This window comes from Eleutherodactylus coqui, chromosome 3, assembly GCF_035609145.1.
Source record: "Eleutherodactylus coqui strain aEleCoq1 chromosome 3, aEleCoq1.hap1, whole genome shotgun sequence".
NCBI lineage: Eukaryota > Metazoa > Chordata > Amphibia > Anura > Eleutherodactylidae > Eleutherodactylus > Eleutherodactylus coqui.
Window position 1 is genome coordinate 293826178 of NC_089839.1, and position 8096 is coordinate 293834273.

Here is an 8096-nt window from a genome sequence, read left to right on the forward strand (position 1 = left end):
AAAACGGCAACACAATTACTGGGGCCGAATGGGTAATTGAGACAACCTTGAGCCTAATAAAGGCGGCTTTTAGAAGCCGTGTTATAGCATACCTTAGGTTGGGAAGGGTATTGTTTCTCCTTTAAGAAGAACATGTATAAGGTATGTTAGGAGGCTTATAAGGCCATCTGTTCTCCTCTGGGAAGTATGCAAATAGGGAAGATGGAACAATACCTCTGCAGCACCACCTATTGGAAGGCAGCATTCCTGCAAGTCAATGTTAGATTCTTTATACAAGCCTTGTACCGTGTTTCCCCGAAAATAAGGCACCCCCTGAAATTTGCAGAAGTCACAAATATAAGGCACCCCCCAATAGTAAGGCATAGTAAAGTGTGCAGGCAAGTCAAGAGGCCTGTCCCCTGCTGCCATCCCTGTTGTCTCCTACCTCCAGATGTATAGGTAGATCTGAAGACAATCTGCTGTTATCCTGTCCCTGCTGTGCTGTACGAGTGTGCTGTTGGGAGCTCCCCTTGCTGGCTGGAAAAGTCCATACTGTACGTTCTGTTCCTGCTGTACACGTCTGCTGTGATGAGCTCCCCCTGGTGGCCGGAAGCTGCAATACCATCCCTGCTTACAAGTGGTACAGGAACTTCTGTCTGCAGACAGGTAGTTACTTTACAGCCCTTATGTTTTTATGGCTCTGTGTGTGAGTCAGGCACCCTGTGTGATTCTTAGGGCTGGGTTCTCACAGAGCGTATTTCCAGCGGAAATCTCGCAGTTTGGCCACAGCGATACAGCGAGATTTCCGCTGGAAAAGCGCTGCTTCAAAACTCACGGCACTCAGCCGCTTGTTTTGAAGCGACCTGGCTGCACGCTTTTCCGTTTCTGTGGCCGGTGAATCCGCACCACAACACCGGCTTCTCCCAGCTTTGCCGTGACAGATTTGCTGTCCCATGTGGACGAGATTTCTGAGAAATTTCGTCCACAAAGCTGGCCAATTGATGGATTAGCGGCCACAGATGGATTTGCCGCGGCGAAATAAGACACCCCCTGAAAGTAAGACGTAGCGCATATTTGGGAGCAAAAATTAATATAAGACGCATCTTATTTTTGGGGAAACAGGGTAACAAGGACTGGGAATTGAAAGCCAAGCCAGAATCCATACACAGACAGCTGTTTTAGGGTGTTTGCTCCTCATCAGTGTGCAGTAGGATTATGGCTTGGCTAGTGAGAGGCCTGTGAGGTGGGGCAGGAAGGGTATTGGCATACCTCGGGATAGCCGAACAGATAGATATGGCCCAAGGCCGGGTTCCCAACAGCATGGTAACAAAACACCTAAGCAAAACTGATGTCAGAACGGACCCCATAGTCTTCTATGGAATTTGTTCATGATGTATGTATGGCACCTCCGTTGTGCCAAACAGAAAAACCTTGCATTAAGCATTTTTTATTCAGCTATGGACATCGGACCAGTGCACAAAAATACAAATTGGCGCAACCATTAAATGCGCACCCCGCCTAGGCTAGGAGCAGTTAGACATGTATAATAAAGTACGTTCTTTTATGGGACCTTTTAGACCTGCAGAATTTGGCCTCCACACGTGGAAAATTCCACACCAAATTCTGCATGACTTCGTGTGGATTTTAATGAAGAATTTAAAAATGACAATTTTGCTGACAATTCCGTATCAGAATCTGCATTTCGGCGAACGGGTTTGGTGTGGATTCCTGCAGCCGCAGATCCAGCTGCCTGTTGTGGGTGGATTCTGGCTCGTATGAAGGGTCCCTAAAAACACACTTCATTATATATCTCTATACAGATGTAATAAATTTCCCCTTCCTTATCTGCAGGTGCCATAACAAAGAATCGGTTACCTGCTTAGCCCACCCATACAAAAACACAGAACCCCAATACTGACATAGCCTTAAAATAAGAAAATCATACGGCTGGCAAAATCGCATCAGTGAAGTTCCGATCCTCTTGCGCAAGTTTTACATGCAATCGCCGATCTGAAGTGTTTCCAATTAATTTCAATGGGAACCTTGTATCGCACTCCCATGCACATCGCACGGCATGCGGGGGAGCCATACGATGTATTTAAGGTCTTCCCATTGAATCATGTGACCATGCTATTGCAGTAGTTAAATTGTAGAGAATTGCATGTAAAATGCGCCTTTTTGCAGTGCAGTATAACACTGAATCCGTGTAAAGTTATCTGATATTTTTCATTATTCTAAATCTATCACAAAATCAATCCTGTAAAATGTGCTTTTGAGACACTGCAGTACCAATTTCTGCCATGAGGGGCACTGTTTACTACTGTCAACAGGACACAATGCATTGCAGTTTGAAGCTAGTTGTTATAGGTACGGTTTAGATATTTAATTTCGCATAGTGGCTTGAAATGCTTCCATGGAAGATGAAGAATAATTTTGCTTTATCGTGTCAAACTTTGAGTGGTGCAGAAGCTCAGCAGCAATTAAATATTAACCGCATGATATGCGAGGTACCACGCTGACCGAGCTGCGAGCTGGCACCGCTGACGTCAAAATGTATTTAATACAACGTATTGATTCCACTCCTCCGTGACGATTACTAATCCCTCCATATACCATTATGTATACCGTATTACGCTTTAGACCTCCAACAAATGCCCATTGTTATGCGGGTCCGTTCTATACATGACCATCAGTGGTGATAACAATGGGCCCGCGGTCCCGGATTCCCTCCATAGTGAGCTGTTAGACCGTGGGGTAATGTGATTTGCTTATCATAACGCAGTGTGGAGTGTTACGTAACAAGCCTCGGCCCTGCCAGCTCTCAGAAGGAATTTGTGTGTTCGGTCGACACATTTTAAGATCTGCAGCTTCCATGGGCTTCGAGTCACGAGTTTATCCCCCTATCATGTCTGTTGTGTGACTCGTTAAGAAAAAAACTGCCCTTTTTTTAATTAGATCTCCAACCAGTAACAGATGAGTTGCAGATTCGTATTTATTATTTCCATTCTTGATGTCTTCTCGCCACAACCACAATTTTTCCTTTTTTTTCCTACTAGCAATTTTTTTCCTGCTACCTGCAGCTCCAACATTCTTGTAGTCTACTTTAAAGCGCATCATTTCCCCTTACATATGGGCGCTTTTATATGAGGCGACCGCCGGACTGACTATCAATCGCCGCCATTCACAGCGAATGGGAGTCGCTTAAAAACATGGAGCGACTCCCGTGTAGACGGGCAGACAGTCGCTTGGTTTGTAGTTCTGCTAGTGACATTTGGGCGATAATCGACTCATCGAAAGGTACCTTTTAGTCCCTTTGATTAAATATCCAAGCCTAACCCACATTCTCCCAGTATTCCACACCATATGCAAACCTTCCCTGCCTATCTGTGTCCTGTTGCCGTATATGTAATCCTTGGACTTGCGCTCCAGTACAACCGATGAAGAATGGTAGTGATGAGCGAGCATACTCGCTAAGGGCAATTACTCGAGCGAGCATTGCCTTGCCCGCTCGAAAGAAAAGGTTCGGCTGCAGGCGGGGGAGAGCGGGGAGGAACGGAGGGGAGATCTCACTCCCCCTGCTGACTGCCGCAACTCACCTGTCACCCGCGCCGGCAGCCGAACCTTTTCCCTCGAGCGGGCAGGTACTCGCTAAGGGCAATTACTCGAGCGAGCATTGCCTTGCCCGCTCGAAAGAAAAGGTTCGGCTGCGGGCGGGGGAGAGCGGGGAGGAACAGAGGGGAGATCTCGCTCCCCCTGCTGACTGCCGCAACTCACCTGTCACCCGCGCCGGCAGCCGAACCTTTTCCCTCGAGCGGGCAGGTACTCGCTAAGGGCAATGCTCGCTCATCTCTAAACAATGGTCACAGACTTGGGCTTCTGCCTTCAAATTCCTTCTTTCCAAATACCCTCTTACTCGAAATTGTGCTCATGCCGTGGAACCCAAGTCCCTACCGGTTGGCTGAGCAGTTTCTACATATTCCCTCTTACTGTTTTCGGGGCTGTCAAGTTGTAGGGAACATGCTCCACCCCTATACATTCATTCTCACAATTTAGGTCTATTCGAACAGCCATATATATATTTGACCCGTCCGCGTATTCCACAGACGGCTCACAGACACACAGTAGCTCATGACGGTATTAACTTGGCTACTTTTTCCACAGACCGATGGTCCATGTGAAAAAAAATTGCTATATGCTCTATTCTTATCTCTTCCCAAGGATGAGAAGAGCACATGCAATCTATGAGGTCCATGAATATGGGGCAGGTCATAGACGGGTGGCCATGTGCTGCTGTCCCATGCAAGCAATATATGGCCATCTAAATATGACGTTACTGCAGTGACCAGACATATCCCCAACATCTTTAAATCAACCCAATCCCTTAACTTTTTTTTGTTTTTCTGGCTACCAAGAAAACTATAGCAGATGCTAAGGAAAAAAAAAATCAATATTGGAGATTTTCCAATTGTTCAAAATTGTTGCTGCATATCAAATACTAAAGATGCTGATACACAGAATGATGCTTGCTATCCACTGGGAGGCATTATCCCTACAGCGTCATAATATCAGATATGGGTTGGTGACCATAAAACCATAAGTTCACCAACATGGAGACTTTTTTTGTAGCTCCTCTTGGCTCCCTTGGAGTGGATCTTACTCTACAGCTTTCATTAGGAAGAGTCTGATGCTGGGTAGGTGAAAATTAGGACAGAGCCAACAGCAAAGTAGTAATAGATCCTGGAGCAGAAGTTTGTGAGATACTAAAATGTGTGGGATCATCTAAAAGTGTGATACATGCAACCAGGGGCGTAACTAAAGGCTCAGGGGCCCTGATGCAAAAGGTGAGCTGGGCCCCCCCCCCCCCCTCTATCTGTACCCGTACCCGTACCTAAACCATGCTGCATAGAGACATAACTTGAAGCTTCTGGGCCCCAATGCAAAACCTGTAACAGGGTCCCCAACTATAATGCTTTATTCATAGTACTGGGCTCCCTATATGGAGAAGAGAGGCCTTATGGGCCCCCTAAGGCTCTAGGGCCCGGGTGCAATCACATCCCCTGCACCCTCTATAGTTACGCCCCTGCATGCAACCAGTCCTGTTGTGTGCACAGGAGAAGGACAAAATTAAAGGAGATGTCTCGAGGAAGCAGTTAATTTTTTTTTTTGCCCAGTCCCCCCCATTAAACACACATTACTAAGCCCCCCTGTAAATGACATTTCTAGCTGGTTCGTACTTACCGTTCCAGCGTTTCAGCAAGTTATAAAAGTTTCCTCAAGATGGCCGCCGGCTCTTTCCCAGTCGCTCGCTGCAGCCCGACGTGCACGATCCCGAGACGCCGCCAGCTGTGTCTCCATGGCAACCGGACGCATCGCAGCCGCCGACCAGACGCCCCGCAGCCGCCGACCAGACAGCAGGTAACCGGCGCTAGCCCCCGGCTCCCCAGCGCTAGCTCCCCCGGCGCAGCGACAGCCCCCCCCATCGCAGCGACAGCCCCCCCGGCCTAGCGCTAGCTCCCCCGGCGCAGCGACAGCCCCCCCGGCCTAGCGCTAGCTCCCCCGGCCTAGCGACAGCCCCCCCGGCCTAGCGACAGCCCCCCCGGCCTAGCGCTAGCTCCCCCGGCGCAGCGACAGCCCCCCCGGCCTAGCGCTAGCTCCCCCGGCCTAGCGACAGCCCCCCCGGCCTAGCGACAGCCCCCCCGGCCTAGCGACAGCTCCCCCGGCGCAGCGACAGCCCCCCCGGCCTAGCGACAGCCCCCCCCATCGCAGCGACAGCCCCCCCGGCCTAGCGCTAGCTCCCCCGGCGCAGCGACAGCCCCCCCGGCGCAGCGGCAGCCCCCCCCGACCCATCACTTACCTGGGAGGCTTCTCGGGGCTGCTGGGCTGGGCTGGGCTGGTCTTCTCCGCTGGGCAGCTCCAGTTTCTGCACCTTCCTCTAACAGAGGATGGTGCAGAATGGCCGCTTCAGCGCGCTCCCGAGCAGTGACAGCTCGTCTGCGCATGCGCAGAAGAGCTGTAGCGGGGAGCACACTGAAGCGGCTCGTGCTGAATGGAGAAGACCGGACTGCGCAAGCGCGTCTAAAAAAGCAAGCTGCCGGCGAATTTAGACGGAACCATGGAGACGAGGACGCCAGCAACGGAGCAGGTAAGTGGAATAACTTCTGTATGGCTCATATTTAATGCACAATGTACATTACAAAGTGCATTAATATGGCCATACGGAAGTGTATAACCCCACTTGGTTTCGCGAGACCACCCCTTTAAAGTCTTCACACGTGGCATGGACTGATTGGAGCCAAGTTCATATCCCGCCACACAACATTATCATATACAAGGTGCATTGAAATGTTAACATACATGGATCAGTGTGGGACCCCCAGGCAAGTGCCCATCAGGCCCATGCGTTGAGATGGCACTGGATGTATTGATGATACAATATACTGGAAAGAAAAGCCTGGGTTGTGGCGTAACCTTAATTGGCAAAGACAATATTTGAGGTCAAGAGGTGAAACTTGACTTCTCTCTTATTGAATCAGCTATTTTGATGTTTCATGTTCCTCAGAAAGCTGAATGGGCACACAGTAATAGTCTGTACCGCGTCTTGCTTGTCACATACTTCTGGACAGGTTTCCACTCCACATCTTAGTCAAGTTGCATTTTTTCACCATCGACTTCAAATGAATGTAGCATCAGAAAATGATGTATTGCTAAAAGTTTTTATGCAAATTTTTTGTTGTATTTTTTTTTAATTTTTAAGCCATTATCTATGTGTTCTTTTTTTTTTTTTAAATCCTGAAAGCTTGCAGTTTTCACTCCGGTCATTTCTCCTCCTAATAAGCTGATAGTTCCTGCTCTGTAGAGATCACTTTTCAGTAGTCATCTCATTATCATCACAGGCAGGATTACAATGAAAGCCGACACCTATATAGAGATAACACGAGGTCCACCATTCACAATAGGTGATGTCACAGCTTACCTCCTCCCCCTCCTTTCACAGAGCATGCTCACAACACTCGCCTATAGAAGTCAGTAAGTCATCTCTAGACTACAGGTTCCTATTGCCATGTGGCTGCTGTAAAACAAATCTTTCAATAGGGGAGGGCAATGACTCTGGAAAGATGGCCGCCCCCATAATCATTTACGGGAAATATAATGAAAAAGATTCTACAATAACAAAAATAAAAACAGATGAGAAGAAAAAAAAATCTGGTTTTAATTAGTAGTAATAAAAAAAAAAACTAGATGCCAAATTCTCTTTAAATAGGGAAAATTACAGACTGCAATTACATGCTCTAATTTTGTGCGCAAATGCACACAAAAGCGCGTCCTTCACAGCGCAAATGCGCTGCACTTACATGAGCCTTTTTGTGCATATGCTCGGGTGAAGGGACCTTTAGGGCTTCTTTACATGAGCATCTGTGCAAAAATATTTGCTGCAGCGCAACGCATATGCGCATGAACGAGGTCGGATGAGGTACATTTGCGCATAGTACTGTACTTTTTGCACATGCATGGCCGCTTTACATGCAACACACCCTTTCTGTGGATTAAAAGGCTACAAGCCTAATGAGGTCCAGGTGTGTTATTTTTCTCGCGGTTTTGCGCAGCGCTTCACGCATCCCTTTGCGTATTTGCACACCTCCCATGGACTTCTGTGCAGAATGCAGAAAGATAGAGCAGTTCCTACTTTTTTCTGCGCTTATGAGAACGAACCCATTGAAATCAATAGGTTCTGTCCTCTATGTTTTACGTGCGCAAATACAGTTGTGCGAAGAAGCCCCTATAATACATTCTATAACGCCAGCGTGATATAGGAGCCGCCATGCCGTTTTGTATTGCGCTGTTCACCATACGTGGCTTTCATACTTGGCTTTGCCTTTGTGAGTGTGTGACTGCTGGAGAGGAGGCAGCGCTCTTGTAAAGTGCTGACCTCACGATGCTCCGAGCTCTGCAGTAAATGTGAAATACGGCGTTTTATAGCACTCACTTCTCCAAACCAGTGCTGGATATAGCAGGCGAGGTGTTTTCTAACTTCATTTGGAAGTCCGGAACGTGATCGCATTTTCGCATCCGTATTATCTCCAAAAATCCAAAAACAGCATCATAGGGATCTATGACTG